Genomic DNA, 12,144 nt, shown 5'->3' with positions numbered 1-12,144 from the left:
AACAACTTCACTTGCCTTTATATTTAGTTCTCTCTTATAGTAGTATAGGAGGGCCTTCTCTGTGGCCTCATATTGGGATGTGATATGTGGAGTTGATTGGGCCGTGAGCTGGTAATGCTGGGGATTTTAGATGCGTCAGTTGTAGCGCCTCTCTGGTAAGATGGTAATGCTGGGGATTTTAGATGGGTCAGTTGTAACGCCTCTCTGTTAAGATGTGGGTTGTTCCGGATTGAATGGAAAGCGGGCAAAAAGCATACTGGGTAATCTGGTTAACGCCTTTGTTGGCAGATGGGTCAGTTTATCGGGTTTCATTATATACGTAATTATACAAGCGGGAATGTTGTAATGAAACTAGGCCTTTATTTCTTCTTTGTGGGGTTTACGGGGAGCAGAGTTGTTTGGTGCGTTACCTTTTTCCTTTCCTGCGGTACCTTCTTTGGATCATTCCTGGGGCAAGCAGTCTCAATCAACCACGCACCACCAAAAAGGAGGCAAGCAATAATGTGGATAATTGTGCCTTTCATTCAAGGGTTGTTTCGTTCATCTCGTCGTAAGTTGGTAACGCGGGTGTATTTTCACCTCTCTCTTCAACACGTCCTGGGAAAATAAGTGAATGCATAATGGGTAAAGGGGCTTAGGCAAGAGAAGTTTTGAAAGGGGGTAAGGTTGCTTTGTAAGGTTGAACCTTATTTTCCTAGTTCCAAGAAGGCCCGATTCCTGCTATTAAGAGAGAACCACTTGAGAGCAGTTGGGGATAACAGACCATATCAAGTAGTTTCTGACTTCCATTGAGGAGGTAAGGCCTGATAATGACTCCTTTGTTTCTGAGGTAAGTATTATACCAACTACCCGATTGAGGAGGTTAGTCTTTGAGCTACTCCCTAATTTCTGAGGTAAGTGTTAGAACGACTCCCTGATGGATGAGGTAAGTTCTGATAATGACTTCTCGATCGATAAGGTTGACACTCTTTCATTCTAAATTTGGGTCTTTCTTTTTATATGTAATTACGTAGATAATCTAAGTGCCAGATGCTTTCCTTGCCCTATGAAGGACAAGACCTACCCACTTTAAGGATGACCGTACCCACTCATTCAGACAGGTGAGTGACAAGCCCCTGAAAGGCCATTTCCGTTCATTTGATCGCCACTTTAGACACATGTTAGGGATCTGTATCCATAGAATCTCATTTCTTTCATAATAGAATCTAAGAAAGGGATGCTGATCACTTCCTCTAACTAAGAGGTGTATAGGTTAGAGAGTAGAGCTAGAAGTTGACTGGCTTGAACAGAATTGAATGGCTGGAATGAAGGGTATGCTTTCACTCTTTCCTATCCATTGGATCTCTCAATTCTGTTGGCGTAATGCATGGAGAAGTTGTGCACCTCACACTTCATCTTCATATCTTGATCCCTCACTCACACTCTTGGGATGGGGGATTTCACGTATATAGACTTGCATGTACTTCTTCAGTCTGTCTTTCATGGATGGAACTGAAAGGAGATTGGGTAATCTAATGTGACTGGGGAATGCGGATTTCACGGAATGGGGTATCTGGGCGGTGAAGGTGGACTGGGCGTACTGAATACGAACGAACTTACATGCGGGTGGCTGCGTGGCTGCGGGCGGATTGGGGATGCGCGAATGCGAGAATGGTAGGCGGGATGTGGGCGAATTGAACCAACTATGGATCCTTCCTTCTCTCTTCAGTATCGATCCATCCATCCATTGGCCCATCTCTGAGTATCTGTTTCCGTCCGGTGTACCGCCCATCTCTCACAAGGTATCCATTGTCTCGGCTATGCGGCAGCTTACTCCCCCGGGTATCGAGCAGTAGTGTTACTCATCTGGTCTGATATCTAGCGGTATCATTCCTCATGGGGGCGTATGCGGTAGTGGTCATCATCATGAGGGCGTATGTAGCGGGGCGCATGGAGCGTGATCATCATCATGGATTGAGCGCTAGCGGTACTCATCCATCATCGAGATCATCGTATCGACTCATTTGTGTAACCAAACTATACAGCTGCTGTTCTCAAGTTCGCAGATATCATGTTTGTCCTCCTAGTACTTGTCTAGGAGCTGGGGGGTGGCCCCAAATACAGGACTATTGGTTCTGGCTGTGAACTTCTTCCTTACAATGGAGAAGATATTACGAAGAATACATAGAAGAATATATGTCATTACGCTTTAGCGTCGTATGTGATCGTAGCTCGAATCATCAATCCATAATATCCAAATATATATCTCATTATATATGTAATTATGCACTTCTTCCAGTCATGATGCTAATGCAGGCACGACCATCAGGCCTGGTAGGGACTCACTATTCATATGGTGAGGATGCACAAGCAGGCTCGACCACTATTTACCCACCCACCCCAATCCCCGAGGCCTGGTAGGACCCGTTAGGACCCGGTAGGGGGCTTGACTAAAAGGTCCGTTAGGGTGAGCTTGCCGAACTCTCGACTATAAGGCCACCTGAGATCTATTATATATGTAATTATGCTTTAGCAGACAATGTTTCTATTATATATGTAATTACGCTTTGACTTATTCTATCTCTAGTAGTCGAAAGCACTTTCGGTAATATAAAGAATTACCAGCGATAGCCTTTCACTTCATTATTGATTTGATATTTCAATAATAGAAAATAGAAAGAATGACCAACGGATATGGCTAACTAAGATTGAAACAAAGCCCCTTCCCCCCTAACATTAGAGGCCCCAAGGATAGGCCCCACCATGCTTGTAAGTAATGCGCGTCACGTCCTACTTAGAGTCAGTCACCTTAGTAAGTATACTACTTGGCTACGGAGCTTTCAACCTTCGATTCACACCGAAAAGCGATTAGAAAAGCCCTCCCTGTCCCTTATCAATTTTTCCTCTCTCCTGCTCCATCTCCCATGCCCATGTTAGGCCCCCCTCGACTGGTGACAACCCATTGAGCCATAAGCTAGCTCTTCTATTACTGCATCCACTTGGGAATCTAGACTTAGAAAACTCCATATCCTCCAGTCGCGGAGCCCATTATAGAGCCTACTCCTATAGCAACTGGTGCATACCCTACATTCCCCCTTGGAGAGCTTGGCTGAGAGAGCAACGGGAAGCAAGGCCTTTGGGTGAGTAAAGCAATGCGATTCTCGATGGATACCTTTGGTTTTTAGGACAGTGAAAGTAGCAGCAGATCCTCTAGTATAGATAGAAGCATAAGTATAGGTACCAACAGCAGAGCCTGTTCGAAAGTCTTTTGACCCTGTTCAAGCAGCAGTTGAACCAGCAGAGGTTAAGGTATAGGACACAGAAGCATAGGTAATGGTAGCAGCAGTTGATCTTGATCCAATTCCGAAACCAAGAGCATTCCTTGCTCTTTGGGAATGATCTTGATCCGGTTCCTGATCTGAAGCACCCTTCTTCCATTCCATTATAAACGTAATTATAATATATATTATATACGTAATTACGTATATAATAACGGAGATCTCGCCGACCAGTCGAGGGGTGTCAAGTGCCTTAGCGAACACGCCGCCCAAAGTCTTCCTACGGCGAGTCGGATTGGCCCTGTTGGTCAATCATTGAACCGGTCTCAGATGCCATTTTCCGCCAATGAAAACACGTGAGAAAGTTGGGCTTTTTCGGAACTTCAACACCAAATTGTCGGGATCTCAACTTTTTGTGCTGCCAATCATAATAGTCCTTACCTTCAGGTCATTCCCGAGAGTGGTCACAGCCAGCCGGTCAATAGTCAGAAGTCATAGCTTATAATGGTTGTCATTGATGATAGCCGGTAGATAATTACAGGACCAGGAGTTGATCCCAGGAGTCAATGCCGGTACTCAAGAGTCAATGCTGGGACTCAATGGCTTTGACTCTATGGCTTGTACTCCATGCCAGTCAGCCAATAGGAGATCCGTACCGGGAGGTCCCGATACCCTGTTGCCGATACCCTGTTGCTGATACCCTGCCAACCGGTCAGTGCCGAGAGCCAGTGGTCAACAATAGTAAGGAGGTTGCGCCAGGAGGTCCATACCCAATCTCATTCCCAGGAAGTGGATTTACAAGAGCTGGTCGCTAATAAGGAGGTCGCCGAGTAGAAATACAAGTTGATGTCCAAGTTGAGTGCTTTATATACTACTTGCACCTTGGGAGTAAGGAGCCAGGGTTTAACGATAGGAAACACGAATCCACGTTACCAATTACTGTATGGACTTTAAGGCAGTCTCTAAGAGGCCTTGCTCCATGGAACTTAGTACATGTGACTAAGCAAGGCAAGTGTCTAAAGTGCTAGTACCAGAAGTCCCTATGGCTAGTTAGTTTACCTTCTTATGGCTTGAACTCAAAGTCCTCTCCTCTCCTTATCAGTCGAGCCCCGTTGCCAATTCAATTTACTTATTGGGTGGTCCCTCTCAAATAAGTAAAAAAAAAGGGACGGAGTCACTCACTATTCATATGGTGAGGGCCTGCTTACGCATCCTTAACAGTCGAGCCTGGTTACGCATCCTTATTAGTCAAGCGTGCTACGCACCCTGCCGGTCCTCTCCTTATCAGTTGAGCCCCTCACCATCGGAATAGTGAGTGACTCCGTCCCTCCGGTCCTCTCCTTATCAGTCGAGCCCCTCACCATCAATATAGTGAGTGACTCCGTCCCTCCGGTCCTGAAAATGCTATAATAGTAGGGTGAGGGTGAGCCTGTCAAACTCTCGACCTCTGGGAGAGGCAACGTGGCCCCTCTCAAATAAGTAACTAAGACGAGCAACTCTCTTTTGGGCCCCTCACCAAATAAGCACCCCATACGAACCCACTCTCCCGACCAAAGAAGGGGGAGGGGCCCCAAAAGAGAGGTCCGACAGGGGCTCGACTGATAAGGAGAGGAACGTGAAGAACCACCGGGCCGCCATCGAAATATGTTCAAACTTCCGCCGCCCAAAATGGAAAAATGAGTAGGATGCGTAAGCATGCTCGACTGTTAAGGAGAGGGAAAGATGTTCAAACCTCCGCCCCCTCCTAATTGGGTGATAAGCCAAAAGAAGAGAATATCAGTCATAAATCTCTCTCCTTCTCTCAGGAGCATCTCTCTAGTCCTTATCTCAGGAGCAGATCATCTGGTATGACACATATCTCGAGTCATGACTGGAAGAAAGAAATGAGAAACCATAATGACATATGCCCATATATGCATTGATAAGAAAGCGTAATGACATATATAATATATGCATTTTCTGGTGTAATTAGTGTTTTTCTTTTCTTTTTTAGACCTCATAGAATACCTTAGAGAATCAAACCATTCTGGACCCTTTGCTTTATTCCCAATTGAACTTGGTTCCTCCTCCTTCTGCCTCATCTGGTGAAAGTGTAGCTTCTTTTCTTTTTAGTAACCAGAAGTATAATAGGAATAGGAAGAGGAAGAATGGCTCACTCATATGGGTGAGGAAGGATGGCTCACCTGACAACTATTTACCCACCCACCCCAATCCCCGGCGTTAAGCCCGTCTCGACCAAAGGGAGAGGAGGGTGAGGAAGGATGGCGAAGACCAACGCCCCCCCACCCAATAAGTAAAATTGAGAAGAAATAAAGAAAAGGGGATAACCTTGCTCTCTCTTTGGTCGAGCAAGCGGCTTCGCACCTTGTTCGAGCCGGCCGAAGGTGTACTTCCTTGCCCCCCGGAGGGACAAGCGGCTTCGCACCTTAAAGATTGTTTCCAGAAATCCAATCTGTCCCGGCAGGAGGGCCTCAGATATCGAGGGGGAGCAAAAAACGGGCTTTGCTCCCCTTTCCAATATAAGAAATAGGGGTTGAAGTTCAGACCGCTCACAGTAGTAGTACCAATAGAGAAGATCATGAAAGAGGCGATAAGAGCGGTACCCGAATCCATTTACGATCTCGAGTTTCCGGACACATCGCACTTCCGCCCGGGTCGAGGCTGCCACTCGGCCCTAATACGGATGAGAAAAGAGTGGAGAACCTCTCCCGGTGGTCGAGAGTTCGTTACCTCACCCTCGTTTCAAGTCATCTTGGAATTCGGCATAAGAAAGTGTTTCCACACCATCGACCGACATCGACTCATCTCAATCTTGAAGGAAGAGATCGACGATCCCAAGTTCTTTCGCCTCACCCAGAAACTGTTTTCCGCCAGACGAGTTGTAGGAGGTGAGAGGGGTGGCCGCCATTCCTACTATGGAGTGGTCCCACACAGTGTACTACTATCGACCCTACTAGGCAACATCCACCCACACAAGCTCGATTAGGAGATAGAGAGGATCCGACAGAAGCACGAAATTCTGATTGTTCAGATAATCAAATTGGTTCTATTAGAGACAGGTCGTATTGATGACCAAGAAAACTCTAGGGAAGAGGCAAGCTTCAACTCTCCCCCAATGCCAGTGGGAGGAGACAATAGAGCCATCATTGTGGGGGGGGGTAAGAAGCATCCAATGCGAAACGACATTTTATTCCCTTGCCCTCAGAAGCGCAAGCCCTCTAGACCTTGTTTTTTCGTGGCACACCCCCCCCACAAGCACCCCCCGACGAAGGGGGGACCAGAAAGCTCCTTTAGTTTCCCCCCCTTCCCTTGCCTCCTTCTTTAAAAAGCCCTCGAGCCCCCTTTGCGCCGCCTTCCTCATTCATGAAGGAGCCGCTGGGTTGACCCCGAAACAAATAAATGAAGGTGGAGAACACCCCTTCTATAATAAGAAGAATAATAGGGTAGTGTTCTCCATGAAAAACCCTATTAGGTGTTGCAGAAGAAGGGGCCTGCTAATAGAGCTGGGTGGGGAGCTAGTTATCGTCGGGTTGGAAAGACGCCTAGCCCGTAAGCAGGGGCTATCCCCTATTCACTTCGATGACCTATACTTAATTAGGATTTGTCACACGCGATATGCCGATGACTTACCACTGGGAATCGTGGGTACCGTAGAGCTCATAAGAGGAATCCAGAAACGTATCACCCACTTCCTACAATCCGGCCCGAACCTTGAGGTAGGCTCTGCAGGATCAACTTACATAGCTGCACGGAGTACGGTAGAATCCCCCGGTACGGTCATTCGGGAAGTCCCTTCGAGGGCGACTCCCATACAATTCTTGCGAGAGCTGGAGAAGCACCAGAGAGCAAAGCACCATATCCATATCACAGCTTCCCACCTATTGTCCACCATCCATTCCAAGTTGGAGGACCTAGGGAGGAGTATCCCGATCCAACAGCTGACGAAGGGGATGGAAACAGGGAGTCTACAGGACGCGGTTCAACTAGCGGAGACTCTTGGAACAGCTGGAGTAATAAGTCCCCGAGTGAGCGTGGGCGTATTATGGGAGACCGTCAAGCACATCCGGCGAAGATTAGGGGAAATCTCGTGCCGGAGAAATGTGCCGTCAGATGTTCAACAGGCAGTCTCATGATCAGGCCCAAACATATAGAGATGCAGTAGAAATAATACTTCATTTCATTACTGTAAAATACTGAAATATGCTTACAAACAGAAATGGAAATAAACTAGCTAGGGCGATGGTAGCTTATCTCTAAGAACAGATGTGGTGGCTACATGCCTTTGAACTATGTCACAATGAGGCTCGAAGGCCTATTTATTGTTAAGAAATAATGGAAAACCCTAAACATCCAAAAACCTAACCCTAGAAGATAAAACACCAAACTATGGGCCCTGTTTGGGTAAATTGGTACATCAACTTCTCGGGGTCATAACTTTGGCATAAGATCTTCGTTTGAAGCGCACAATATCTCGTTAGAAATATATATCCGAGAACTACAACTTTTGGAAGAGAAACATCGAACTATGGACCCATGTTGCTCCCAATGTTCCCAAAAAACGTCATTTAGGGCCTCAAAACGGCTCCGGAAGTTCAGGGTCTGAAAAACTGCTAAAAATAGTAAACTGTGCTACAATTAAGGAAACTGAAAAGCTAAAAGAAACAATGGTGGGGGTCCAAGTGGACTTGGTGGGTTGCCACCAATACCCATCTGGATCATTCCTCCCCCCTTAGGAAGCAATGGTCCCCATTGCATTGAGTTCTTCCATGAGATGAGGAAACTTATGCTAAACTTGGTCCCTGGTGAACCACTTGCCCTGGTGAAGGAGTTGACCTGCTTTGACAACACGATACAGTAATATATTCTGCTAGTGAGTATGCTTGATCTGTGTGTCCATGATCCAATCAGTTGCAGCTTGTTCCATGCAATCTGGTTTTCACTCTCTGGGTGTGAGCTATTGTGCAATGTCGGATGTGTTTAGTAATGGTGGAAAGTATAGCCGAAGGCAGTCCATAATGAACACTAGGTACAAGCCAAGGAATGTGGGAATGTTGAGCTCAAACGCATTGTCTCCCAGAGCCTTGGTAATGGTGTAAGGACCATATTAGAGTGGTCTGAGTTTCCAATAGGCTCCGATAAGGCGTTCCTTTTACAAATGCAACCAGACTTTGTTGCCCACTTGAAACTTGTCTGGCACCTAATGTTGATCATGTCACTGCTTGTACTTGGCATTTAATTTCTCCAAAATGTCATGGACCTGCTGGCAAATATGTTGGATGTGCTCAATGAGGCTGTTTGCCTTATCTGTTTCGGACTAGACATGAGCTAAATCTACGTGAGTAGATGCAAATGGCATGGCCCCATCAATGGGACATAGTGGCTGGAATCCCAAGCCCACCTGAAAAGGGCTATGTCCAGTCAAGTTGTGGAGAGCCCGATTGTAGCTATGCTGAACATAGGGGAGGCTCTCATCCCATGTGCATGGATGCTTTGAGTTGTACATGCACAGAATGTGTACGGTCATCATGTTGACTACCTCTGTCTGCCCATCAGTTTGAGGATGGAAGCCTATGGACTTAGTGAGTTTGGTGTCCAGCATCGACCAGAGACTGGAACAAAATGTACTGAGGAACCTATTGTCTCGATCTTAGATGATAGACTGTGGGATCCCAAAGTGTACCCACACTCGCTGAAAAAAAAATTTAGCAGTAGCTTCTACTATGATATTCTTCTTGCAAATTGCCATAATGGCCATCTTCGAGAACCTATTGATGACCACAAAAACATAGTCGTTTCCATGCTTAGTACAAGGAAGGCCCAACATGTAATCCATGGAGATGGATTCCGAAGGTCGACTAGGGGTAGGCAGTGGGGTATAGAGGCCTTGCTTCTTGGTGGTCAGTTTGGCAATGTCACAAGTAGTGCATGATCTGATGTACTTCTTGACATCCTGTTGAATATTCAGCCAATAGAAATACTTTTGCAGTACTGCCACCATTTTCTCAACCCTGAAATGCCCAACAGCCCGACTGTAGTGTGCTTCCCAAATCATCTTGGCATGCTCACTTGAAGGAACACAACGGTGACCAAAGTGGCATAATAGGGCATCCTGGAGGTGAAAATCTGGAACATGCTGACCCTCCAAGAGTGTCTAGTATGCGTGACTGAATTCTAGGTCGTTTTTATAGAGAAGTGGCCAATCAGAAGTCTCATTCCCACAAGAGTTGATCACGGTGGTTAACGCCATGATCGGTGGTCGACTGAGGCAATCTGAAAAATTATTGGTGTTGCCCTTCTTATACTTGATATTCAGATGGAACTGTTGCAGGTATGTAGACCACTTCTGATGGTGATCATTCTGCAATTTCCCTTTGGTTTGTATGAACTGCAGGGGCCAGTGGTCTATGTGGATGACCGTTTCCTTCCCCAAAATGTAATGCTTCCATTGTCGATAGGCCTGCACAATGGAATACATCTCTTTGTCATAAGTGGGACACTTCCAGACTGTGTTTGAAAGCATCTCACTGTGATATGCCACTAGATGCCTGTGTTAAGTAAGGACTACCCCAATAACATAGTCAAATGCATATGTCCCGACCTCAAATGGTTGTTGCAGGTCTGGTAATGCAAGAACTGGTGCCGAGCAGAGGCGATATTTCAACTCTATGAATTCCATCTATTGATATTCAGACCAAAAGAATTTTTCTTTTGCTCCTCCCTTGGTGACTTGACTCAAGGGCCAAGTGATATGAGAAAATCCCAACACGAACTTGTAGTAGAAGTTGGCAAGGCCTAGAAAGCTGCGGAGCTCTATCAGCGTGGTTGGAGATGACCAATCCTGAATGACTTAGATCTTGGATGGATCCATATGCACAACTTGTTCATCAATAATTTATCCCAGATACTGAACCTGGGTCATGCCAAAAGTGCATTTCTCCAAATTAGCACATAACTTGTGTTGCCGCAGTGTTCGGAGAACTTGTTGGATGTGGTGGAGGTGCTCTTTCCATCTCTGGCTGAAGATCAGGATGTCATCCAAGTATACCACTACAAATGAGTTGGTGAATGGCCACAAGATGTCATCCATTAGTCTCATGAAGGTTGCAAGAGCATTTGTTAGTCTGAAAGGCATAACCAACCATTCGAGAAAGGCCCTTCTTGGCTTTGAAGGTAGTCTTCCACACATCGGAGGGTTTGATTGGTACCTGGTGATATCCTGACTACAAATCAATCTAACTAAAATATTTTCCCCCCTTCAGTTGGTCTAGGAGGTCATCAATCCATCGGATCAGGTACCTATTATGGACAGTGATCTTGTTGAGCACCCGAAAGTCAATACAGAGTCTCCAAGTCCCATCCTTCTTCTGTACCAACATTATCGGGCTCCCACAGCGTGATGAACCTGGACGGATGTGACCTTTCAGCAGCAGCTCCTGAATCTGCCTCTTGATTTCATCATTCTCCAAAACGGAGAGCCAATAGATTGGTCCATTGGGCAGCGACGCACCTGGGTTCAGATCGATGGAGTGCTTGACCTGACAATGCAGAGGAAACCCTACAGGGGAGGTGAAGATGTCCTCATACTCCTCCACGACCTTGTCCATCTGTAGTTGTTGTGCGGAGGGGCCTTGTCTAGAGGTCGTGGCCACCATCTTCTTCTTTCCTTAAGGGCGTATCATCAGGAAAACGAATTTCCTAATTTTGGAAATGAGCTTACTGCATTGTTTTGCAGTAACCAAAAAGATGGTTGCAGGTGGTGCTACCTCTGGTATCCTGTAAAACTTATTTCCTAAAGTAACAATAACAGCACGGGGCCCTGAATCATACATAGCATGTGGCTACCACAAGTATGGTTGTCTTAATAATACATCACAAACATCAAGGGGAGCAACGTCACACAATACCTCATTCGTGAAGGGCTTGATGTTGTATGGAAGGTGACATTGCTAGCTCACACGAAGATCTCATCCTTAGTGAAGCCACCCGATGGTGTACGATTATGCATGTGATGTGGTTGGTAAGCCCAACCGCTTCACAACTTCTGTCGAAATGAGGTTCTTTTGGCTCCCACTGTCGATAATGAACTATAGCGAGGAGCCCCTTACCCACATCTGGGAGTGGAAGAGATGCTCCTCCTCCTCTGGATCTTCAGGTTCCTCGTTCTGGATCTTCATGGTGGCAACGGTGGCGTTGTGCTCTGCATCGATAATCTACTTCCCTTTGTCATTACCCTTGTCGGGTTTTGACTCAGAGTCAGAACACGCATCTAATTCTGAAACCCTTAACTCGGCCACCAGTGACTGCTTGGCCCGACACTCACTTTTGTTGTGAGTGGAGCTCTTATGGAACACACACCACTTTCCTGTGTCCTTTTTCGGCTTCACGACACTGTTCTTTGCTTGTAGCTTTGGCAGGCTGTCTTGGGCCGCTTGCCTTGGCTTTATCCTTTATTCTATGGTTTGGGGGCACCTTTCCCTTGCTTCAGATTCGTAGATCCAAAGTCTTGCTTCTTCTATTTAAACTTTTTCTTGATCTTCACAGCATATCGGTACGCTGTGCCGAGCGAGGAGATGTTCAGGAATTCTATTTCTTCCTGGATGTACTTGTGTAGGCAGCTGTGGTATTTGAGTACCAAATGCTGCTCCAAATCCTTGATATCCAATTTTGTGCGAAGGGTATGGAAAATATTGGTAAACTCTGGCACATCTTGGTCCCTTCCCTGCCGCAGCGTGGTCCACCTTATGTATTGATCCTCATAGCTTTTGGCAGGGTAATACTCCTCCTTGATGGCTGTCCAGATTGAATTCCAAGTGGGTGCGGCTGAAAACAGTGAGGCCTTACTTTCATCCTTTTGCTCATAGTAGGTTTCCCACCAGTCCTTGACGTG

The sequence above is a fragment of the Pinus tabuliformis genome, chromosome 7 (assembly GCF_031772625.1).
Source record: "Pinus tabuliformis cultivar Carrire ecotype Pingquan chromosome 7, CPIR1, whole genome shotgun sequence".
Lineage (NCBI taxonomy): Eukaryota > Viridiplantae > Streptophyta > Pinopsida > Pinales > Pinaceae > Pinus > Pinus tabuliformis.
Note: the sequence above shows the minus strand (reverse complement) of the source record.